At 43.2% G+C, this 26,439-nt stretch overlaps 1 protein-coding gene across 1 annotated transcript in view; it reads right to left on the bottom strand.

Annotated features, from left to right (window-relative positions):
- Positions 1-26,439, bottom strand: part of COL24A1 (collagen type XXIV alpha 1 chain) — an 897,023-nt gene that overhangs the window by 705,049 nt on the left and 165,535 nt on the right. The gene's annotated exons all lie outside the window — the stretch shown is intronic.

Below are 26,439 nucleotides of genomic sequence, written 5' to 3' on the forward strand. Positions count from 1 at the left end.
CCTGTGGTGATTCAGTTCCATTTTATCCATAAAAAAAACATTCTAAACAGGCCCGATTTTAAAACGGTGCTTATCATTGGTACTCAAATTTGGTAGTGATCCTGCCTCAAACTTCTCAGCAAAAGATAAAGGAGCAGAGACATTGGGTTAACTAAGGATCAGGTGTACTATTTGCAGCAAGTATTTTTCCTACCTGTGGGCACCCAAACTATGTACAAATTTCAAATCTGAATAAGTCACAATTAATATTCATGAGGTAAGTCGCAAATAGCGACTCGATTCGATTGGACACAATCACAGGGATAAAGATCTGCAAGGGTCAGCAGACCACCATGTCACTGATAGATTTTCAAATAAAGATGATTATTATTATTCTTTTTTTTGATTCTGCTCATTTTCCTTAAACTCACATCAATTGGACTTTTGAAAGGGACACTCCCAATATGACCTTCCAAGTACTGAATCGATATGGAGTCCAAACCAATTTTAGAAGCCGTTAAAATATCACTGATTCCTAAACCGGGTTTCCTAAATAGCAAAATTAATTTCTGCCAGTGGTACACAGCTATTTGGTCTGTTTGCAACCATAAAAACATTTACACAACTTGCTTCATATCTGCACAAGATCAGACAGTTTGGTGAAGCTGAGGAACCAAAACTACAATTGTTACTTGTTCCCAGGATCTAGGCTTTCCCACTGCATTTTGATGAGTGAACCAAAAGACGGTGTTCAGTATTCAAGGACATAATATCCAATGAGCATGTGTTGGGTTCCAATCCAGTTGTATTATCACACACTTCTCTAAACTCTAAGAGGAATTAGAAAGTCTTCCAATCTTGTAGCAATAACCAAAGACAAAAAATCAACGTCTAAAAACACCCAACTTAGCCCCATTCGGAGACCAGGATTAAAAACCATTCCCCCTGGTTCAAGTTTCCAAAATGCACACTAGATAACTGATGTGAAGGTGGGTCTGATAGCAAGATGCAAAGAAGGCTGTCCCCAGGGGTATGACACTGTTGGGGTCAAGCTCAGATTTTAATACAGCTTTGATTATCAGCATATTTTGTTAAAGTGGTAAAGGTGTGGTTGGACATTAAAAAAAACCCTGCCGTCTTCTATCCCACCACTTTTACTTTTCAATCCAAATAACAGACTAACATGTCCAACACTCAAATTAATTTAATATTTCCCTCTACTAATTCACCACTAATCCTGTTTTGGGTCCTGGAGTAGCATGTTATCACCAAAAAGCAATTCAACACCTCATCAGGGGTAGCAAGCGCTATATAAATGCAAATCCTTCCCTCTTCCATCCCTCCACTATCCTTTTCAATCCAAATAAAATAACAGACTAATATGTCCACCACTCCAATTAATTTCATATTTCACAATACTAATTCACTACTAATCCTTTATGGGTCCAGGAGCAGCGTGCTACTTGCCGAAAAAGCACTATGACGCCTTATCAGGGGTAGTAAGCGCTATGTAAATGCAATTAAAATACAATACAATTTAGGACCTGCGTGCATACAGAATCCTACTGCATATACATGAGGCACAGAATTGCTATGATTTATGGCCCACGAGGAGTGTGTAAAGCTCAATTCAGAGTGTGGTGATGTAAATGCTGAGTAAATTCAGCAGTTTGTTAAAAACTCAATGAGTTTTTTTTCCATCCTATCGAGGGTCACAATTTGGAAAAAGGTAATTCGCCACGTGCATAAATACACCTTATTAAACAATACTGCATTATTTGACATGTTTTGAACACTGAGCATCAGTTTCAGAATTAAATTATATTTGTTAACCACAAGTGGGCTGTGAGGAGGTTCCTCACGGCAAGGATGTTGGGAGATGTGCTGTGCCGGATCTCACCAAGGCATAAGGGGCCTTATAATGAAGGTGTGTGTGTGTTCACGCAGGGCGCAGCAATGTGTCTGTTTTATGGAACTGGTTTTTTTTTAGTGCATACATTTAACTAAAAAATTGCTCCAAATTATCGTAACCACTGCTTGCAACTCCAGTCTCTAGTCCCTTACAGCAAAAACAAGCATTAGCAATGCAATAGGTCTCGCATTTGCGAGAGTTTAAACTAGTGGCATTGTAAATGACAATGCATTTTATTTATCTGTTTTGAAAATTAACACTTAAATAAAAGGCATTGTCATTTACAATGCCAATAGCTCGAACTCTTGCAAGTGCGAGACTTATTTCATTTCAAAGAAGCAGATGCCGTTGTCCCTGGTTGCTTGGAAAGTGAAAGCACGCATGGTGCCTTGAATGTTGCAGTAAAGCATGTTGCGCCTTCAGTACGAGATACTCATTAAGCAAAATAGTGTTTACAGACTATATAAGACATACCATGTAACAACAGAAGTAAAAGGGCCAGTTCTCACGGGAGGTTACAAATGAAGACAAGGAGGGACTAACAAGCCTATTAACGAATCAGAAGCCAGGACAATGACACAAGTCAATGAACATTGTGGGTGTAAAGTGGGTGGATCATCAAGTCCATACTGCAATACAGCATGCCTCGCAGAGCAGCACATGCACTGCCCAGGTGTGACTAATGGTGAGTGAAGTTTTGAGCTCATGTAATTTCCGATTTTTCACATAATTTGCTTAACATGACATTTTGGAAATTATGTGAACGAAATGGAAAATGTAACATATGTTTACTTTTAATTGTTTGAAGGTATTGCTAGCATGAAACAAAAAAAACAGTCTAGCCTTTGCACTTAAGTTCTATGCCAGTCAGTCAAATAACTTTATTTCGATTCCATATAGAAATCATAAAAGTATACATAGAAAATTTTAAAAAGACATTGCAATTAATCCACCATAAAATCACAATACATGTTTACACAATTTTTAAAAATAAAATCACAGTACAGGGATTTTTTTTTTTAGAGCTAATTTCCATCAAGACTCAGTATCTATTTATAGCTTGCCTTAGGGACGGGTAGGGTCGGGGGCCGGGATAAAAATCGTACAAGTCCCAAATGCGAATGGGACCATCTCCCTCTTTGGGTTGGGAGGATCGCAAATAGGGGACAATGTTCGTAGTCTTGAATTTAATTAAAATAAGGTCGTCCGGGATGTCTTTGGGCGACGTACCAAGCCACCCCACCCTCCTGACCCTCAATATGCCGCCATCTAAAGCAGGTGGCAATGGTCTGTGTTGTTTTAGCCAGGAGATGGTTTTATTTAACAAGTCCTGATGAGATTCAAATTTACCCTTAATAGGTGCAGGGACCCCAGAAAGAACAGTCACGAAGGGGGCAGCTTCTGGAGGTAGGTTGATCCAATTCCTGCTTTCATGTGCAAGCCTGGGTAGTCTATGGGGTGCAGGTACGGAGTTAGAAATAATGTTCCGGCCTCTTGGATTGGGTGGAGAGATGAGGGGTTTAGGAATTAGAGCTTTCATAGGTGTTGTGGATTTGAAGTTTTCTTTGATGCAGGGGAGAATAGGGTGAATGGGTGCGGCAGCTGTTTCAGTTGAGATAGGGTTCCTTGATAATTTATTTTCAATACTGGTCAACCTGTCTCCCAGCTCATTGATTTTAGTAATCAGGGGTGATAGTGCGGTTGTTCGATCTGTACCAGTAGGGTCAATTGAAGTGGTGAAACTGGGTCAGGTGTTTTGTTCACCGCCTCAGTTGGCAATATTATAGGTGGATTGGAGGGTTGTAGTGAGGGACTAGTGCACATTTTATCGGTATTCTCAATGTCAATGTCATTTATCTCATCGGCATCTCTACCCACTATAGGGGGGTAGATACATTCAGGGCGTAGTTCATCCCACACAGGGCATTCAGCTCCTCCCAGATGGACATGATGTAAAAAACGTGCAATGTCAGGATCGATATGAATAGATACAGTACCTCCAAGTTCGTAGCAGCCAAAATGGGGTGGCCCGACCCGACCTCTTCGTGCCTCTGAGGGCCACAGAGGGCCCGCCCTTTGCCCGGGCTTCGCCCGCGCGCGTCCCGCGCTGCGGGATGCCCGGGCCGATTTTCAAGGCCCCCGGCACCTCCTGATGACGTCAGCAGCGGGCGCCGCACACAGCCCCCTGGGAGTGGTAGTGCTGGGGCTGTGGGCGCGAGGGTGCAGGAAAGCGGGTGATGACCAGAAGCAGCGCTCGGGCTGCGAGACAGAGTACAGGCAAGTTCCTTCTCCAAGCCGTTTCCCTCACGGCTGTAACCAGGGCGGGAGGCAAAGAACCAACAGGTGTCCCCCAGCTAGCGCGTCCCCTAAGAACTATTTACGGAGTGCGTTATTCTGATTTGTAAATTCTGATTTGTTATATTATCTGGGGTTCATAATCACATCAACAACTAACAGTCTGATTTACAAGAAGGACTTTTCTAATTATATTACTTTATTGGGATTCATAAAAATTCCTAGATCCATGCAGCTACAGCTGTAAAACTGTGCGCTCTCAGTGTATCTCTCACTTTGAACTTGAGGAGTTTCCACAGTCTGCCAGCTGACAGATGCACAGACACCATGAACATTTCTTTTTAAATGTTCACCACTACAAATAGACAAATCCATTTATTTAAACCCAAAGTGAACATCAAGTTACTTGAGTGTTTGTAAAAATTGTTTGAATAATTACTCCAGCCTATATCGGACCTGATATTTAGTGTGCAGTTTGGGTTTGACAATTATTAAGAACGATTGAAAACCGCCACATGCTTATTATTTGTTGAGTGTTACCATCATCCTGATGGCACCCTTCCTGTCCCTCTTTTGAGAATACCCCTTTTCCCAATCCAACTCCCTAATATTACTGTTATAGAAAATCCCCAATATTTGTCCACAATCATATATTTCAAATGCAGGCATACTGTCACATATCTTGATTCTGGTGCCTAAAAAGTTTTTATTGTTGAGAATTCGACTTTACATTGTTTATAGTACAGTTGTTTATTTTCTGTCACCCCTTTGTGCAGCCTGACAATGAGCTGGTTTAATGTTTTATTTATTAAAACCAAAATATAAAAGTACGCCCTGAAGAAGAAAAAGTACAGTTGGAAAGGGTAGGTGAACGAGCAATGCAGAAATGGGAAGCACTCGTAACATTGCCTTTAGTAATAGAGGAAGAAGCCTCAAATCATAGCAAAGGTACCTATGTAGAAACACACCACAATATTGCATATGACAGCCCTCTGCTGAACCCAAAGGACCTGGGAGTAGTCTCCCAATCTCTAAACTAGTTTTAGATTTCTATGAGACAGCACTGTTGCTTATGCTATTGCTGTCTCTATATACGGGTGTCTGAGCGTTAACATTGCACCTCATTCTTGCTCAGCCTGTTCAGTTTCTTATCTAGCTGGAACAGCTTTAATCTCCCTCTCTTGAATGTACATTATTTGATTCTAGTCTAGGCAAGTCTGTATCCCCTCTTTAGCTCACACAGTTGCTTCCAGGCCCCAGGCTTCCATTTGTTAACCAGCTGACAGTTAAATAGGATGGTTCATATTTCCAGCTAATTTGTACGGCTCTTTATTTCCTCATTTTTTATGAACCAAGGTCAGATTAAAACATCAGTGTTTCAATAGCTCTGTCTTTTCTCCTGCCCTTACTATAAACTGTATGTGCGGATAGAGCTGGAAACTGCATTTAGGGCATAAAAATTAAGTCTGGGCGGTGAACTCCGCTCAGCTCGTGGAGTTTGTGGAGAGTTCCACACTCCGCTTTGCGCTGAGTTTGTGGAGTTCCAATGCAGGCAGAGCTTTTTCCCTTGCTCCCGTTCATTAACATCAAGTTGATGAACGCGAGCGTGGAAAATCAACCTCCTGGCGAGATTTCTGAATGCAGGCGATCAGATTTCTGATTGGGAGTGGTCACGTATGCTCGCGACTGCTTGTGTTGAGAAACAGTGCACTCGCATTGAGAAAGCTGCTGCCCGAGTAAAAATGTACTCGAGCGGCAAAAAAGAAGCAGTGCCCAGTTGCGAATGGTGCAGTTCTTGATGATTGCACAGTGCAGACAAGCACCTGGCACTGAAAATCACAGCGAACAGCATTTATCCAACGCACTCCGTGCTTGAGGAGGCCCGCATAGCGCTGTGGAGTTTTTTTAGTGCTTCGCGGAGTTCTGCTTAGCAGAACTCTGCCCAGGCCTAATAAAAATATGATATCAATGTGTGTGATGTCGGCGTTGGGTCTTATAGCAGACTGTGGCATCAGAATTACAAGTTTAGGGTGGATTTTGTCTTGCAGGGAAATCCTCCATATATACATACCTACAGTTTGATAAAAGTATTACAAATGATCTATTGCAAAGGCGTCCTCAGGAAAATCATAAAGGTCTCTTCACTAAATGTTTGACTCACTTCCTAATTGTCACTACTCGCCTCACTACCCTTTTTGTGAAGAAGGCCTCATGTGGCTTCCATGTTTCATGTTAGGGCGATGCTCTCTTGGTGCCTCAAACAAAGGGTAAAGGAAGACATAATTCACCTTTTTTTCAACTTCCTCTAGTTTAGTTGTTCTTTTCTGGTTCTAGTCTCTCAAGGTCAAGTGTTATACAGCATCACATCCCTAAACCATCCCATTACTATATAGCTCTTTCAGCTATCCTAAAAAAGTAATATATGTGACAATGCTGATGGAAGACAAGCAGAAACTAGAAAGATAAGGCATGTGATTCTGATTGCGTAAAGCACTCAATCACTGCCGCAAAGGAACTGCATCAATGAAGTAACAAGATTTAATGTGTTATCCACTTTAATGGTGTTTTCTTTGTCAACATCAAAAGCATGCCAAACCATTGGACATGCCCGAATCTGAAAACTTGACCATCTGCTCACACATAGTTCTTTTGACACTCCAATCCGCTCAATAAATTGTAAAGCTGATGCGCTTTTTGAAAACTATTTATCCTTGTGCAGTGTTTGGTTAGAAAGGAGAACTTGCACATTCAGTAAGTGTGACAAAATAAAGTTTTAAGTACAGGCTGGTGTTCCAGGTTTGGGTTTCCCATCTAGAGAGGCTTTCCAGGCTCTGGGCATCGGTGCTTAGCTGAGCCATGTGGGCAGAGACACAGGAAATACATTGTGCTGGCCAAACCAGACAGACCAAACTAGTCCTCGGTGGCAGTTGTGGCAGAAGAGAAACTTCACAGGATCGGGGTCCCCCGCTCTTTCAATAACAAGCCGAATCCAACTGCGTCCAAACTGGTATTGAAACAACCAGTTTAAAAAATGGACTCGCCAAAGCAGCAAACCAGGAGTAAGGGAGGAAAAATGAGGCAGATTCAGGAGTTGGTAGGAAGAATGTATTTTTTTTGCCAAATTTTGTAAAATAAACAATAGGGCAGAGAGGGGCATAGCTAAAGGAAAAGAGGCAATGTAGAGATGAAAAATTATTTTTTGATACCATCAATTTTACTAATCCTTGCAAACCTGAACATGCATACATGCATTCAGACATTTAAACTTCTTGAGCTCCACAACCTCTGCGTCATTAGTGCTCAGTAGATAGTGCCAGGGATAACAGATAAACAACTACTTATAAAATTAAGAATATCTTGCCTGTTATTCCCAGTAATAAAATATAGATATATGCATTTTGCAAAAAAAACTGTCAGTGTTAAAAATGATTTTGAGTGCACTGAAAAAACAACCAAGAAACATAAAATAATAAACAATGTTGACTTGCAAAAGACCGTGATCATTCAATGCCAAATTTTGCCCGTTAGCAGTTCAGCTCCTGGTGATGACTATATACACCTTTCTCGCTGAGTGACAAATCATGGGCATGTAAATGATTCCTTTTTTCATATTTTTGTGAATTAAATACATGAATGTTAGGTTTTATTCCTTCCAGGATATGAAATTGGTCTCTTGCCAGCTGTCAGAACACAGCTGTGCATCTACGCTAGCCAAAGATGTTTCAGCATGCTTGCTGTCAGGGCGTGGACATGAGGGGGAGTGCTCCAATATAAAGGTAAACTCATGCTCCTCGCTGAACTCCATGAAATGCTTTGAATAGTTTGAACATCTCATGTGGAGCAGACTAGGAAGTGATGATGATTGGTTTAGGCCTCCAACCCATCATGGTTCATTTTGAATAATTCTAGATGTTCCTCGACTGCTGCTGAAACTAACAACATTTTTTAGCTCAGAAGACGAAATCTTTATCCAGATATATCTGCAATGTATGGTGGAATCAGAATCTGCAGGGTCATCTATTAATATAAACCTATATGCTTCACATAGGGGCCGATTAGGATGGCGGATGGACCTGCGTGCGTCCGCCACCCCAGAGGAGGAGGGATCGTCCGCAGGGGCAGCGGCGGTCCCTCTGTGCTAATTAGGATGTGACCACCACCCTGGTGGTCACATGCTATATTTTTAACATTGCGGCGGGTGCTGCTTGAAGCAGCACACGCCGCAATGTTAAAAAAATGCATGTTTACCTTTGCATGCACGAAGCTGCAAGCACCGCGTGGTGCCTGCCGCTTCGTGCACGCAAAGGCAGGGGGGTAACATAGGTACCCCCCATTTGCAGCCTCCACCCCCCCTTCACCCCTGGGGGCCCGCAATGGGCCCCCGAAGACAAGACCGTATGCCTTTCCAAGGCGGAAATGCCGCCGTGGAAAGGCATATGACCGCAGCTATCCTAATATGGCTGGCGGTGTCTGATAGACACCACCAGCCATGTTAGAGCTTTCCGCCGGGGTCAGAAGGCGACCGCGGCGGAAAAGGGGCGGACGGAAAATAGATCCCCCAGTCATCCTAATCTGGCGGGTTTTTTTTTTCCAGTCCGCAGCGGATAATTTGCATCCTCCGAGCCGGCGGTGGCTTCCGCTGGCCCAGAGGATGCAGATTATCCGCAATCATAATCGGCCCCTTAATTCTTAATAAAACATTAACATAGCAATGGGCTACTCCAATTTAGCAATGTTTTGGTTATAGATGTGAATTTAATGTTAACTAAATATTTACAATCTAATAGTAAAGTTTCCTGTTTGATTAATGACAGTGTACGGTTCTTTGAAGTAATGTAAGGGGACTGAAGAGTTTCATTCTAAAGACATAGTGCCCATCCACAGACAGAGTGTGAGCGAGAAAGACAAACGTCTTCAAAGATCACATTGAGGCAGGCAGTACAACTGCTTACATCGGGTTTTTCTGATACCTGCAATTGGTACAGAGAACTTAGGCTACAATTTCCAAATGCACAGCATGTGATCACAGATTCCTGATTAAGGTGGTGATAAACAAGACATCTATATTTTCTACCATTGAGACAGGAACATGGTACATTTTCACAGCGCTCATGTTCCACCCTACACTAATAAGAACAGGTTGTAGGTCCATGAGGGCCAGAGGTGCCTGTAAAGCGGGTGCATCTTCTTTGAGTGAACCATTTCACAGTAACAAATCATTAAATGGTGCAGTGATGACTTCACAAGGTCTGTCAGAAGGAAGGAAGCCTTTGTGGCCTGCTCAGTTCACTGCATGCTTCTAACAATTAGACAGATGAAAATGCACTAAATATTAGTTATAATAACATACTATTTAATGATGCATAGGCACACTTTAAAGGATGATATTATTAAGTGAACTTAATGTGAATTTCTTTGCAACCAACTACATTCTGGATTTTCTACAATTGGAATTCTGACTGTCTCGCTGAATGAGGAAAGTTATGGTGACAATTATTGCTAACTTGCTACAAATGATGGTGCTGACATGTTGTGTCCTATTAGGCCATCTAAACCTGTCAACAGTGCCAGATACCTTGGGCTACAAGCTCATCATGGAATATCCTTCCAATCTGTAGCAAGGGTGTTGACTGTTTCCTCTAAACATGTTCCTACTTGGCGGACAAATTTGTACCATACACTCCTTCACGTGCTCTGTGTTCCAGCAGTAAAAACCTTCTCGAAATATCAATCATTAAGAGGGCAAGATTGGGAGGGAAGGCCCTCTCTTACCTCAGCCCACGCCTCTGGAATGAACTCCCTGACTCTCTAAGACTTTGTCCAGAACACACAAAATTTAGGAAATTGCTAAAGACTTTTTTGTTTCACACTTATTAAGCATGCTAGTGTCCTCAACCCTCCTACGAGCCCGATGAAGCACAGAGATACTCCTTCGGGAGTCGATTCAAGGGCTCTATAAACATATAAATAAATAAATAAACCAAATTCATATGATTTTGCCTGAAATCCTCTGTGGTCCCTCCCGATGCTCCTCATGTTGCATTTCTCACCAATCCATCCTATCCCCTTTCAAATAAAGGATTGCATTTCCCCTTAAAATCAGTCACACAAACCTCAAGGGAAGTCTTCAAAATATGTATAAGTGCTGATGATAAGATTTATATATCTTATGCTGATAATACAAACGTGCCAAAGTGTGTATTAACCAATATATCGTCATGGGCTGCCACAAGGCTTCTTCCTAGAGACGTCGAAGCTTTTGAAATTTCAGACTTTATTTGGGAAAATCTTTCCACAATAAGTTTCATTAATTGTTTTAACAATTTTAAGACCAAAATTGTTTCAGTTTATAATTCACATTTCCTTTATCTTTTTTGTTTCTAGATTCAAGTTAGTTCATTGACTTAGAGATAAACATAATTTTATTTAGTCACCATTTCTGCATTCAGCAACTATACTGAACACTGCAAATGATACAGTAACAGTGTCTTATAACTTTACTAACGGAGGGCCTCTTAAGGATACGAACAGCTATAGATATCACAAAACGTCTTTTCTTTTCTCCAGGGTACTCTATCCACAAATGAGTTGCAAGTTTTTGATGATGTCCTAAATCATTTACAAGCATTCATTTTGGCATGCTAGTCTTTCCTAGACCAAAGCTCATCCCTTGTGACAAACATTCCTGACTGCCTGCCAGAAAAATGTATACTTTATCACTGAGAATATTATAATGCATGAAAGGCATGCAACACCTACACTCGTACTGTCATACATTAATTGGGTTAGTGCAAGTAGATGAGGAGATCAATGACCATATAGAGGAATGAGGCTGAAGGCAGAGTTCCTTAATAAGGTCATGGAACACAAAGGTGACTTGCAATATACTTATAATGCATGCCAGATGGTACCCTAGTTATAGGATACATGGTACTCCATAACCCTTCCCACAAACAACTTAAATCCTTGGAGTGGTCGTCTTTCATATGAAAGAGATAGGATGTTTGTAAACATGAAAAATACAAATAGATTCGCTAGTGGAAAATGAAACACATAAAAAAGCAGTTACATATTTATTGCAAAAAATATATATATTTTTTTTACAGAGTTTTATATAGCGCAAACTTAAACCGAAGGTATCAGGGCGCTTTACACAAGCACCAGTTGCATTACATGAAGACACATTCACTTTTGTTAGGCATGGGAAGTTTAAGTGAGTTGCCCAGAATCACAGGTTGTTGCACATCCTTGCCGAGACTCGAACCCGGTTCCCCAGATTTGAGGACGACCACCCTAGCCGTTAGGCCAACTCTTCTCCCCATATTAGAACTAATTTAAATAAGTCCAAAAACTGCAGCTCGGATATGTAGAAAAATGCAGAGAGATTCTCTTTTTCCTATAATTAGTAAAAGCATGGGAAAAAATAAAAATGTTGCCATAAATATCACCTTTCTGCTTATCACTGTTCACCTAGAAAAACCTATTGGAAAAACATGTTTTCTGCAACGTTACTTATGCTACAAAACCTGCCTTTCCCTTCTGCTGCTGAACTCACCTGTAATAAGTTATTACAGTTGAGTGGCTACATTATTTCTTTATTACAGGCGAATGGGTGAGTCACAAGTCTCCTGTAATAGGGAAATTAGAGGCAGGGTTTTATACAGGTGTTGCAGGCTCCCATGTAATATAATATCTTTCTTCCAGCTGTGACATTACCCAGATGCAGCCCTCAACGCTCTTTCTAATCATGTGAAGTAATTGGGTTGATTTTCTAACTTCCAAGCTAAGCTAGCAGAGTTGGCAGGGGTGTTACATCCAGCTACCAAATAGATGTCACTCGCTTCATTAAAAAGATAAATTGTTTGATTCCCTTCATACAAACGTCTTTTGACAAGTCGCAGTAATAAGCAGACAAGGAAACAAATCTGGCCCTGTTCATTTAGAGCACAGTTTGAGAATTATAGGCAAGAGTTAAAGCAAGTCGAGCTTCTTCCAAAGACAGCAACATGTTAATACACATTTTTACACAGGCAGACAGCCAACATGGTGTACAAATGCAGGCAGTTTTTGATTTCTTTTATATCCACAACAGAAATTACATCTTGCATCTGAATAAATTACCACCAAACACTGAGGAGGTATGCAAGGAAGTCATTAGGATCACATCTACTCAGTACTTAATTTGCAAAATAAATAAGTGCCAGGGCCCTCGTCAGTAGGCCACTGCTGCTTGTGTCACCCATTGCTTCTATCAGCAGAGCCAGTGACAGTACCAACACAACTACTAACCATTCCACATTCACAGGTTTGACAACTCAGACTACTCCAGGCACCTAAACCTATCAGAATAGCTTGAGACAAAGGTATCAGTCATTTTTAAAGTATGTTGAATTGATAATATGATGCTCTCCAAATTTCACAAACAGCGCCACCATGTGGCAGACTGTCATTAGTGCCGGTGTTGCCAAGTAAGTGTATGTGCCGAGCACCATAAACCACTAGCTCAAATTAGGCACTGCGTCTATAACAAGGAATAAGGTACTGGTACAGAAAAAAGATAGAAAGTTACAGCCGCAACTATGTAAAGACCTTTGATGAGTTGCTCTACGTGGTCAAGCAATTCCTGTGCGTCTTGGAATATCCTTATTTTATGTGATAGAGGTTTCACACATGAAAAGCAAATCTCTGTATTTATTTGAAACATTCATTCAATCAATCAATCATTTGTAAAGCGCACTACATACCCGCGAGGGTCTCAAGGCGCTGGGGGGGGGGCGCTACTGATCGAACAGCCAGGCCTTGAGTATCCTCCTGAAAGTCAGCAGGTCTTGGGTCTGTCATAGGCTCAGTGGGAGGGTGTTCCATGTCTTGGCGGCGAGGTGGGAGAAGGATCTCCCACCGGTGGTTGTTCTTCGGATGCGCGGGACGGTGGCGACTGAGAGGTCGGCGGAGCGGAGCTGGCGTTTGGGGATTAGCAGGAGAGCCGTCTGTTGAGGTAGGCCGGGCCAGTCTTGTGGAGTGCCTTGTGTGCGTGGGTGAGGAGCTTGAAGGATATCCTCTTGTTGACAGGAAGCCAGTGCAGGTTTCTCAGGTGGGGGGTGATGTGGCCGTGGCGTGGTATGTCGAGGATCAGTCGTGCCGAGGCGTTTTGGATGCATTGCAGTTGTTTGATGAGCTTGGTCGGGCGCCTGCATAGAGGGCATTTCCATAGTCCAGTCTGCTGCTGACGAGGGCCTGGGTGACTGTCTTTCTTGTATCTGTCAGGATCCATCTGTAGATCGTGCGGAGCATGCTGGGGTGTTGTAGCAGGAGGAGGAGACGGCGTTGACTTGCTTGGTTATTGAGAGCGCTGATTCGAGGATGAATCCCAGGATGCGTGCGTGGTTGGTGGGTATCGGGGCTGCCCTCAGTGCCGTCGGCCACCAGGAGTCATCCCAGGCTGAAGGGTTGGAGCCGAGGATGAGGACCTCCGTCTTGTCCGAGTTCATCTTCAGACGGCTGGTCTTCATCCAGTCGGCGATGGCCTTCATTCCTTCGTAGAGGTTGGCTTTGGCTGTGATGGGGTCCTTGGTGAGGGAGACGATCAGCTGAGTGTCGTCGACGTAGGAGATTATGTTGAGGTCGTGCTGTCGGGCTGCACGTGCGAGCGGGGCCATGTAAATGTTGAACAGTGTCGGGCTGATGGAGGATCCCTAGTGTACGCCGCAGATGATGTCGGAGGCTTTGGACCGGAATGGGGGTAGGCGGACACTCTGTGTTCTGCCGGAAAGGAAGGAGGTGGTCTCGGATCCCTGCGGCTTGGAGGCGTGCACGTAGTGTGCGGTGGTAGACAGTGTCAAAGGCAGCAGAGAGGTCTAGGAGGTTGAGTGCTGCAGTCTCGCCATTGTCCAGCAAGGTCTTGATGTCGTCAGTGGCGGCAATGAGGGCAGTCTTGGTGCTGTGGTTGCTGCAAAACCCTGACTGGGAAGGGTCCAGAATTCTGTTTTCTTCAAGGTATCGAGCTAGCTGTCTGTTGACGGTTTTCTCGGTGACCTTGGCCGGGAAGGGGAACAGAGAGATGGGCCGGAAGTTTTTTAGGTCTCTTGGGTCTGCCTTATGTTTTTTTAGTATGGTGTTGATCTCGGCGTGTTTCCAGATCTCTGGGAAGGTCGCGGTCTTGAGGAAGAAGTTGATGTAACGCAGGTGGGGTGCGATGGTGCTGCTTGCTCTCTTAAAGACGTGGTGCGGGAATGGGTCCGAAGGAGAGGCGGAGTGGATTGAGCGCATGGTCTTGATGGTGTATCGATGCTCACGCTGGCCCAGGCTAGCAGGGGTCGTGGTTGATGGTGGAGGGTCTGTTGTGTTGCTGTCTGTTGGGGCTGTCTGGGTGTTGAAGCTGTTGTGGATGCCTCCTATCTTGCAGTGGAAGATGGTGGCGAGGGAGTCGCACAGGGCTTGCGACGGCTGGATGTCATTGATTTTGGAGCTGGGGTTGGAGAGTTCCTTCACGATGTGGAAGAGCTCCTGCTATTGTGTGCGTTGTTGTCGAGGCAGTCTTTGAAGGAGGTCCTCTTGGCCGCCCTAATGAGGTAGTGGTGGTTGCGGATGGCGTCCTTGTGTGCTGCATGGCTGTCCGGAGTTTGTTACGGACAGCCACGCAGCACACAACATGACTGTGCCGGCCATCCAGTTCATATTGTGAAGGTGTGTGGCATTTCAGAGGCAGATCTCTGATCTAGCTCTCAACTTTCGTTATTGCAGACACTTTTCCACAAACTGAGCCCAATTTAAAACAGGTGAATGAATCTTTATAAAATGCATCTTCTCTGACATGCATCTTCCTCGTTGCTACCTACCTATCTCACAAGTGACTCAGGGGTACATCTGTAAAAAAAATACATGGTTTTCTAGTCCTGCAGAGTTAGTTGATGGGGCACCAAAAGCCACAGTTTCCCCTTTTTCCCAACATATAAAAGCTGTACAGTGGGAGGATAAGCCTAAAGGACGTATTTGCCGTAAATGGACTTGGGGTCCCTCTAAAGATCCAGAAGTGTCAAGGTATTGGGCAGCAAAGATACAGAGGTTAAAAAGGCATATGTTCCAAAGGCAGTGAGGTTTTGCACCACTTAAATGTAGATACTAATATGGGCCCCATGAATCCACAGCAGAGAAGGAAATTGACAAACTAACCGAGTATGTTGTTACTTTAATGTTGCCACTTACAATGAAGAACGCTTCAGAAAGCACTGGGACCCCAGCCGGTCACCCACTGCATCCATCACTGATGCATTGTTCACACTATTGTTTCTGGGATTTTGTAATTAAATCACAATATGCAGTCAATCATCTGCAACGAAACTTGCTCTCTGCTGAGACGTGGGAGTGCACTTGTTCATGAACACAGTTCCAGTTTCACAAATGGCACCTGCTTTCAGTAGGGGTCTGGACTGCAGGGTAACTGCAGTGCAGTCCACAGCTAGTGTAGTCATTTGCTTTAATATCCCTTGGGCCTTCTCTTCCTTGTGGATGTGAAACAAATGTTTGGAGATGTTTGTAGGACCATGACACCCAGACACATGGTTTAAAGGGCAACAACCATGTTAGCGTTAGTTAGAATATTGAGGAAAATATAAAATTAATTTCTACGTGCATGTGCAGAATGTGAGCAGTATTAACATAGCTACACAGATTGCAGCATAAACACTGGTGTACTGGGGTGCACAATGCAGACAGGGGATATATTTAATTGCATGTACACCTCCCGCGTGTTTGTCAAAGCCAGATCCAGATTTGCACAGGGGTGAAAAAAGGAGTGTCAAGTCAGCCTGCAGCGCATTCATCTGTGAATGGATGATGTGGCTGGCTTCGAGTCCACTATATCATTTTCCCGGCCACAATGGCCACATTATGCAGTTGTTTGGTTTATACAATGCATTGTGTGGCTAAACACCATAATTTAATCAACCACAATTTCTGTTTGTAATTTCAACTATGCGTAAAATACCGATTTATTGGTCTGTAGTATTTTTAAAGGTTTACCTTGGTTCAGCCACATGAAGGCGCAGGAAAGGTGCACGTTGATACTACCCAGGATTTCTAAGATGAATAATTATATGAATAGGAAAAATAGAGTCTAAAATTAGATTGTCACTTTAAGTGGGACAACGATGTTCCTCTGAAGACAGTGGCTGCATTAACAAACAAAATAATACAAATACAGTAGCGGCACTGTAATAAAACAAAATTGTAAAGCAACAGGACACCCCTTGTTTTGAATATATAGAACCTGTCTATGGCAGCTAGATAAATTAAAGAGATTATAGCCTTATGAATTGTATGTAAGATTCCTTAAGTTGGTAGATAGGGGGAGTGAGGCCCAAGATTTCATTAGCCTCAGACACTCCCTTGCCACCATAGTCAGATTGGTCTCAGCGCTCTTAGTGATGTCTTGCAAGATATTTACCCCCAAATACCTCATTCTAGAGCTTATCTGGGGCTGATGCTGGGTTGCCTCCATATTCCAAACCATGACCTCCGTCTTTGAAGCGTTGATTTCATAGCCCGAACCCAGACCGAACTCCTGAGCTAGACTGACGACAGCTGGAAATGCTGTATTTAAGTTAGCTGTAAGAATTAAGATGTCATCAGCATAGAGGGTTACCTTCCTCTCCCACTCCCCATATTTGAAAGACTGGATGTCAGGGTTGTCCCTGAGCCTTTGGGCAAATGGCTTAATATATAAATCAAACAGGAGAGGGAGAGTGGGCAGCCCTGTCTAGTCCCCGTAGAGATCTTAAAGGAGCCAGTAAGATTGCCATCTGCAAGAAGTCTGGCTGTTGGATTCTGGTAGATAGACTGTATTGCACGGCAGAATTTTTCACCAATGTTGAATTTTTTTCAAGACCTCCGACAGGTAGATCCAGTTCACTCTGTCGAAGGCCTTGGTGGCATCCAGGTTCATAGCTGCCAGTGGGATAGAATATACATTGGCAGAGTTAATCTGGTCAAAATGACAATACTCCCAAAAATCATTTAAGTTTTTAATTGTATTCCCCTTCATTTTGGAAATCCTTCATTAATAACATCCAGAGGGATATTAATTTGTTTGTTAGGGGATACAAATCTTTCAGGATTGCTTGGAAAAAGCTAAGGCGCAGGAGAGAAAAGGGGGTCTCGCTTTGCCAGATATCCAGCATTATTCTTGGGCCTTCCAACTTTCACACTCACCCATGCTATTGAAAATGCTGGTTCACACTAGCGCGGGAGGGATGTTTTTAGCTATGCTTAGGGGTGCACATTTACCGGTGGAGTTTTTTTTGTTCAAATTTGGCGATGAAAAGTTTAAAAAAAAGTTAAGCTAAAGGTTCTCCAGGGCCTAGGTCAAACATGGGCAAAATTAAGGAGTTCAGTCACTTTCGGGTACTTTTCCAGCCTAGCCCCCCTCTGGGACTCCCCTGGGGCTTCAGAATGTCTGAGGGACAGGTTTGCAATCCCTTTGAGGGAAGCTGGTCTGGCAGTCTGGGTGGATTTGATCCCGAATGGCACGATTGTTTCATGGGAGCAACTTAGGGATAGGGTTGGTGTGGGTCTCTCTAAATTTAAATATCTTCAGTTGGTAAGCTGGGTTCAGTCACACTTACAAACAACCCGGGGAAGCTTATTAGGAGGAGTTAATTTCCTGGAACACCAGCTTGTGACTAGGCCCTCTGGGAAGAAGGAAGTTTCTTTCTGGTATCAAGCCATTTTGGAAGCAGAGGACGGCAAATTCAAACTTGCAGAGGAACTGTGGGGAGGCTCCCTACCATCACAGGACTGCGATACATCATGGTAGAGCTAATTTAAGATCTTATATGAAATAGTAAAACCGGCATGGTTCAAAAGGAATTACCTGTTTACCATCCTTAGGGCTTATTTTTCCCCACTAAAACTTTCCAAAATCAACAAAGGCTTCCGATATCCATATGTGTAAAGAGTGTCCAGCTTTGGTCTCTTTTTGGGACAGCATGGAAAATTTCTAGCTGATACTCTGGGGAGCCCTGTTTCCATAGACTTACGCTTGATTATTTTCGGCTTGACGGATAATGTTAAGGGCCCTGCAAGATCACTGCTTTTGTACGCCATCCTCATAGCTAGGAGACAAATTTGTATAAAATGGACAGACCCTCCCCCCCCCCCCTCCCTCCCCCCCCTTCTTAGAATGGCAGACTTCAGTCTTGGCAGTCTCCAAACTATATCTTATGAGATCAGGCAGCAAGAAGAAGAGAACATTCTGTAATTTTTTTCAATCGAGATAGGGCCCAGAGTCGATTGTTTGAGGGCTTCCTTGTGTTTTTTTCTTCTCTCTTTCTCTGAGTCCTATGATTATGCTGCCTCAATACTCTTTGGGCTATGTCGAACACTCACAGTCTGGTACTGGTAGCTCTAAGACAAGAGCCACCTAGCTCTTGGAGCTTGTTAGAAGAGTTATCTCAGCTGGTTTCTTCATTAGCACCCAAGCAAATTCTCGTACCGGTAGACGGGTTCTTCTATTTCCAGACGCCTACGCCTCTCAGCTTGCTGAAGGTGGGTATAGACAACTTGAGTGTGCATTGAAGTGAGATTGGTGGCGAAGGACGATAAAACATTTTTTAAATTAAATTCCTGAAGTTGGACAGTTAGATGTTGTCTTTCCTGCAAACCAGCGGCCTACTTTGCCAATGTGGTAAGAGCGCACATTTCTATAACATTATATGCTCGATTTTTTGCCCATGTGTGCCTAGCATGACCATTAAGGAATTCTTCATGCAACCTATAATCAAACCTCTGCATTCAATTGATGAGCCAAAATATGATCTTGCTAGCACAGCCCTCAAATATTAACATTTGTTTGTTTGCTTAATATAGGTACAGCATTCTGAGCAAACCATATTGTACTTACTGGTGAATATACAAATTTAGAAGAAACACAGAGAATGGCAAATCTTTCAAAAGTTCTGATGGCTATAGATTCCCATTTGCATAACACTCAACCTTGGTTTTCCATGAAACCTCTTGGAATGCTTGACTGATATGACCAGTCATCATGACTTTCAATCACTTCAGCTGTCACCAGTAATTACACATTTGAACATGTCCTCCGGTAGTCAACTTTAGGCCCCCACTCAGGTTAACAAATGATGGTCAATAACACTACTGTAAAAGTTATTTGAAATGCATGAACCTTTCCTTAGAGGTCCACCAAAGGGGATAGTGTTATGTTATAGAGCATTTTCCCAAAAGTGTTACACTATATACCTTATTTTGTTCTATTTTGCCTCAGTGTATGAATCACTGGGGTCATAAATAGAGTTGACTGACGAACATAAAATGACAAGCGTGGCCTGTTTTGCCAACAGGAATGGAAAACCAACCGAACGATTCATAATGTTGCTAATACCAGACTTGCATAGCGAAGGTGTGACACCGATGGCACCTTTCCAATACTTAACCTCATTCAAGGAAATGTCACATATTGATGAAGACTCACTGAAGACTAGACAGTGATCTCACATTTGCGGTCTGCACTGACAGATGAGTAAAACGGGGTGTGTTCTGATGGTACTCACTGTTTATGATAATAAGGAGCATTGATAAAAAAAGTTTAAGGGCAGGGATTGCTGCATTGCTAAGATGATGCCTAAGACATTTCTTAGCATAAAATGTCCATGCTCACCATGCCAACTGCTCTCAAAATTAGAGGAATAGTATAGCAAAAGTGTGCAGTAATATTTCTGTGTACTCTGTAGACCATAACGTATGCCATCATACAATCTGTGTCAAGAACAATAAGTCCACAAAAATCAACCATGGACCAGGCCTGAGGAAGAAGATTGTGCATACCCATCTTCAATATCCACAAATTAAAATAAGCTAAAGTTCTAAAAATTCAAGGAGATACAACCAACGATTCTATCCTGATATGTAGTCTTACTAAATGAGTACCTGATAAACCCAGACATGCCCCTTGCGAGGAAATTTAACTTTATCAACCAATTAAAGAAAGGTAATGGAAGACACAAAGCTAAGATCATGAGGAGCATAGGATGCAGGTCTAGCGCCTTTTGGAAAGCAAAGCATCAGGCATATATGCAGAGATCATTGAAGCTTGAGAATAAGACAACATCTATTCCATAAGCGAGGTCCATAGGGAAAGTTTGAAATGCATGGATGCATGTGAAATAATTAGATCATGAGATTGATACATGTTACATCATCCTTATAATAATAATAATAATAATAACAAACATTTATAAAGTGCGACAGCTACCTCGAAAAGAGGTGTCTGGGCGCTAGCGCAGTCAAAGCAGCAGATATAGACTGGAGGAAGTATAGGCTTGGCTGAATGTCTTTAATGCTTACCTGAACTCCAGTTCAGATTGGATAGGGCGAAGTCTATCTGGAAGGGAGTTCCATAATCTGGTCATCACCACTGTAAAAGTTCTACCTCTGATGCGTGACGTCGCAAATTGAGGTACACATAGTAGATTCTGGGCGTTAGATTTAAGGGAGCGTTTTTATTGATGGGGCGAATACGTTTCCTTATGTAGCTGGTACAGCTACCTCTCGGAGCTCTAAACGCTGCCGTCAGGGCCTTAAATGCTATTCGTTTTGCTACCGGAAGCCAGTGGAACTGTTTAATGTGCGGAGCGATGTGTTGTGTAAAAGGTACTCTTCTGATTAATCTTGCAGCCGCATTATGCACCATCTGCAATCTCTTGATAAGATATACCAGCAGCCCCAGATAGAGACTATTTGAGTAGTCCAGCCTTGATTTATTTTATTTATTTATTTTAGAGGTTTTATATAGCACTGGCTAGACCGAGAGGTATCAGAGCGCTTCACGAGTAAGAAGATGGTAACGGTATAAAACAATAATTCAACAACAAGTTAACAAAATAGAAACAGCTTGAATTTACACATATCAAATAAACAGATAGATAGAGCGAGGCCTATATACATATATAACATGGAAATGGGAGATCAGATTTTGTATAATGGTAAGGGATGGAGGAAGTCATGAAGGGCAGCAGGTAGTAGGAAGTTAGACATGAAATAGGGGGTGAGAAACAGAGGGGGAAATTTGGTAGGAGAGGACGGAGTGGGAGGGGACGGGAAGGACTATGAGAGGGAGCAGATGAGAGCAATGGGGAAGGGAGAAAGGTGAGCCTGTAGGATATAGAGGGAGGGGAGGGGGGGAGGAGGGAGACAGTAGGAAAATAAGGTGGACTAGAAAAGTGGAAGGGGCAACGGTAAATTCAGGGCCCTGGTTAAGACCCCCAATATTTATTGAGGAGGTGCATTTTGAGGTCTTGTTTAAAGCTGATGTAGGAAGGGTTGCATCGCAGGTCTCTGGGGAGGGCATTCCAGATGTTTGGGGCATTACCGGACAAAGAAAAGGATTGTGTGGATTTTCTTTTTAGCAGGGGCGGGACTAGGAGGAGAGCGTTGGTGCTTCTCATATGTTGTGTGCTGCCCGCTTTGCAGAGTTTATTGGTGAGGTATGGCAGTGTATTTTGATGGAGAACTTTGTGTGTAGTGCAAGCAGTTTTTAGGCGGATCTACTTTCGATGGGGAACCTTTTAAGGGTTTTGAGGGCTGGGGAGATATGGCCAAAGCGTTTGCAGTTGGTGATGAGCCTGGCTGCAAGGTTGAGCACAGATTTGAGTGGAGCAAGGTGGACCTTGGGGATTCCGGTGAGGATGGTGTTGCAGTAATCAATACGCAAAAGGACCAGATATTGGACTACTAATTTAAACTCATCATTAGGAATAAAGGGCTTAATTTCCAGAGGGTGAAGAGGGCTCCTTTAGCTGAGTTTTTGATGTGCACATTGAGAGTTAGGCTATTATTGATGGAGATACCAAGAATTTTTAATTAGTTGGATAAGGAGAGTGAGCAGTTGAGGACATTAAGATCGGAGATCCAGGTTTGGATCGGGAGAGGGTTTTTAGGGGAGAAGAGAATGATTTCAGTTTTTTGGGGGTTGAGCATCCAGGCGAGTAGTTTGGGGTTGCTTTTGGGTGGTGGGCAGGAGTGGATGGTGGTGATTTGAGGAGGAGGTCTGGGGGAAACGGGAGAGGAGGGGATTCTGTTAATCCCCAGAATAACGAGGATGCTAAAGTAGGGGAGTGGAGGATTATTGATTGATGAACTAGGATGGTAAGAGTTGCATAGGTCAGTAAGGTCGGACGGGGAGAGATGTCAAGAGGTGCAGAGAGGTCTTTGCATACGTCAGCGGAGAGGAGTAGTTGTCCAAATAGATTGTAGTGAGTGGAGTTTTTTCGGCCTGTGTAGGGGGAATTAGCCTGGTTGAGGAGTGTTCTGGAGCTGTGGGAATTAAAATCTTCTCTAAGTCGAGTGAGATCTCTTGTCAATGTGGAGAGATTGCGTTTTATGTTGCATAGAGTCTTGGTTATTAGAGTGAGGGGGACATTGTTGGGGAGGGGGATAGGGAGTGATCTGTGTTTTCTGCGGAAGGAGGTCTGTTATGTGGAGGGGTGACAGGCCAGTGGAGGGGGTAAGAGGAGTGTTAAGGCTGTTGGGCATGAAGGGATGCATAATAGGGGAACAGGAGATTCGAGACCTCAGGGGATGAGGTATGAGATGTTAGAAGGGCGTGAAGAGTGTGGAGAAAGAAAGCATCAGGATTAGGGGGTGGTGTGTAATACTGAGAGTGAGATAAAGTTTCGGAGAGGAAGATGATGGGGCTGAAGGGGGCACGATAGGGGATTCAGGGTAGAGAGGTAGGGATTCAGATTGGGGGAGGTAGGAAGGATAGGGGATAGAAATAGGGTTTGGAGGGTACAGGTCGTTAAAGTGTGTGTGTGATTGGGAGAGTGGGTGTTTAGTAGGGATATTAGGAAGAGGGGTGGTCGTTGGGGGATTGACTATTTGGATGTTGGTGATTGGGGGATGGCATGGGCTGTAGAGATGTCAGGGGAAGGGCAGTATGATGTTGTTGATTGGGGGATGGTATTGTCTGTAGGGATGACAGGGGAGGGGGAAAATGGCATTGGATATAAGGGAGAGAACTGAAAGGTGTTGTGTGGGTGGGAAGACGGAGGGTAAGGAGAGGATTTGTATAGTTGATAAGTCAAGTTGCTGAAGTGGTGTTCAAAGATGGTGAGGTGGGATTCAGCAGCTTGTATGAGGATGTTATCCGATTTGAAAATGGAGATGACAATTTCATCTGGAAAAGATGGTGAGGGAGTGGTGGATAGTTTAAAGCCATAGGGAATTTTAATTGATTTAGTGACTGGGAGATATTGAAGGAAGATGCTTTTCCATTTGAAGGGGCGTTTGGAATAGAAGATGTAGTTGGTTTTAATGGGGGGAGTAAGGCTGATTTTGTTATCAACAATAAGTGTTTCAGGGTTTCGGATGAGAAGTTTGTGTTTAAAAATATTCTTTGCTTTTTTTGAGAGATTGGGAGGGTAGAGAATGGACCATGAGTTGGGGCCATGTTTGGAGAGAGTAGCATGGACACAGTTGCATGGACAACGGATCTACGGAAGCTCTCTGCGGGCCTGTGAAGACATTTTCCCAGACTTCTCATTATGCCGAAGCAAGAAGATTCAATGAAGGGTACTTGGGTTGAGAAAGACAGGTCGGATTCCCATTTTACACCCAAGTTTTTTGCCATGGTTGAGGAGTGGGGGCATTTCCTCTGGCCACCACAATCCTGCGGCCGGTGGTGGTGCTTTATATCTTACCAGGCTCGGTAAAAGAAGTGCCAAGGAGTAAGACTTATTATATAAATCACAGTTCCATTTTAGGAATGCATTATGTTATGAGTTCAACATCGTTTAAACCCACTGCTGCCCCCAGATGGCTTGTGGGCACTCTACAGAGGTGATGTTAATGGAACAACACATCTTGTTTGTTTTGAATTGCTAATTCATGATTAAAACCAGGGCTGGACTGGCCATAGCGGGCAGCGGGCGTGATCCCTGGAGGATGGAAGGGTGGGGGTCAGTTTTGGAGCGGTGAGGTCCGGTTTTGCTACTGGGGGTGGTTTTGTAGCAGTGCTGCAAAATAGGCCCCCAGTAACAAAAGTATCAGTGCTGTGGGCGGGTTTAGATAAGCAGCAGTGCTTCACACTTGCACCCTCGCCCAGCTACCCCAAACCCCCAAGGGGGCGGTTCGAAAAATTGCTAGGGCTGTTTTCTGTTCTCAGTCTGGGCCCAGATAAAACCATAATTGCAGATATTTCAGCTTGCTTCAGAATTCACCATTTCATGGTAACAGCATTGCTAACATTTTTTTCAAAGGACACATGACAACCACATTAAAATATCATGTCAGGTGAATGCTTCCTAAAGTGGTTCAATGGTCCTGCTGTTACATTTAAATGCAAATTAAGGATTTCCTGCTGGTGACACGCATGCTTTCATAGGCTGTCGTGAATTGCTAAAGTTGAACAGCGAAAAAATCTGCAGTAGTGCTGACAGTTTTAACACCCCCCAGTGATCTTTGCCACCCACTCTGCGGTGCTTATTTTAGAGCTGCACAGCACTGGCTGTAATAAGCAGAGCTGGGTGGCACAGTTCACTGGAGTTTGTTAAAACTTTCAGCAGCACGTCCTCCACGGATCCTTGAAGGCACACATCAGTGATGGATTGCAATTTGTAGCCTTCCAGGTACATAAGTAGTGCTTGCTGCCAGGAATTGGAGAGCTGAATGATTCAGTCGGGATTAGGGCAGGATGGTGTTGACGCACAACTGGTGAGAGGGTGACTCTGACAGGCAAGCAAGATGATCATCTCTAACCGAGTGCTGCACGAGGCATTTGGAGGGTGCAGGTCCCTGTGTGATGCCCCTCCATTACTGCACCTGGTCAGTCACGCAGTCTTCCGCCTCTATGCTTGCTAGAGATGACCAACCTTGGAATCTGATGAGTGGCGCTGAAATCACCCAATTACTAAGCTGCTTAATTCATAATGAGAAGTAACCTGTTCCACCAATACAGCCTGTCACAATGTGCCCTGTCCAGCAGCACCCAATCAAATTTGAGTGTGCAAGTGCTTGCATAATCGTCCCCATCCCCCAAATCTAAGCTGAACACAACAATCCTGAAAGTCAACTCTTAAATGAGGATGAGACACAGTACCAGCTGCACAACTCACAGCTCACAGCTATGCCGGTGGTGTGCAACATCTCTATTAATTGAACTGGAAAGCCCGTGCCTTAGAGAAGGTGGCTTTCAAATAGGCAAACAGGAAATCTCCTATCACTACAAGACCTGCAGGGATGTGACTGTTAAAAACATGAAAACTCCATGCAAGCCCATGTGTAAACCTTCATATCAAGCACAACTGGGATCACTGACAAAGGCTTCGATTAATCAGATGGACCAACAAAATAGCATTTCAATACAAGATGTAAGCAACTGTTTTTAAATAGTGGAAATAGAACACTGTTTTTCAAAGCTAAAAAGTAAGTTCTTATTACTAGAGCTAAGCAGAATTACAACCAATGTGGCTATGTAGCATAGCAGAATAATAAATATAGAGGTAATAGCAGAATATAAATCATCAGAACATTATAGAAGTAATGTAGATGGAGAACATCAGCAAGCTACAGTTGTCTCGTGGGGAATAGATAATAAGATACACACAAAGTAAACCACGCTGCATAACAAAATGCATCAAAATCATTACAAAGCTCTTTGTTGTAAGTTAAACTGACAGGGGACTCATACTTGTCACACAGACAAATGCACAGAAGACTGCAAATCCCAAAGTGAAATCAAATATAACTGAACAGCAACTTGGGTCAGAAGTACTCAAATAACTAAAATATCAGCCACATCAGTGGAATATACAAGAAGAGTCTCTGCAACACAGTTTGTTAAAAAAAACAAGGAAAACACACGATACATAAAAGAATACTCTTACAACTTGAAAACATAGCCTCTGCCAAATAGTTGTTGGTTATAGGCAAAGCCCAAGCACAGCACATCAGGTGACCAACATTACATTACAACTGTGAATAGCCTCGCTGTACACTCAACAAGAGCAGTGCTAAAGTTCTGGCAAGTCGACCATCAAGTAATACCTCCAGGGGATCCACACCGTTGGTTTTGACGATCCTACAACTTATTTTTTTAATCATATCTAGAATACATAGACATGTCCAGAAAAGGTCAGAATCACATAATTACATTTTTCCAGAAGGTTCATGCAGTAGAAGTGGATAATGCACAGGACATCATCTATATGTATAAAGACTGCGTCTTTAGAATGTGAGCAATCACA

The sequence above is a fragment of the Lissotriton vulgaris genome, chromosome 1_1, assembly GCF_964263255.1.
Source record: "Lissotriton vulgaris chromosome 1_1, aLisVul1.2, whole genome shotgun sequence".
NCBI lineage: Eukaryota > Metazoa > Chordata > Amphibia > Caudata > Salamandridae > Lissotriton > Lissotriton vulgaris.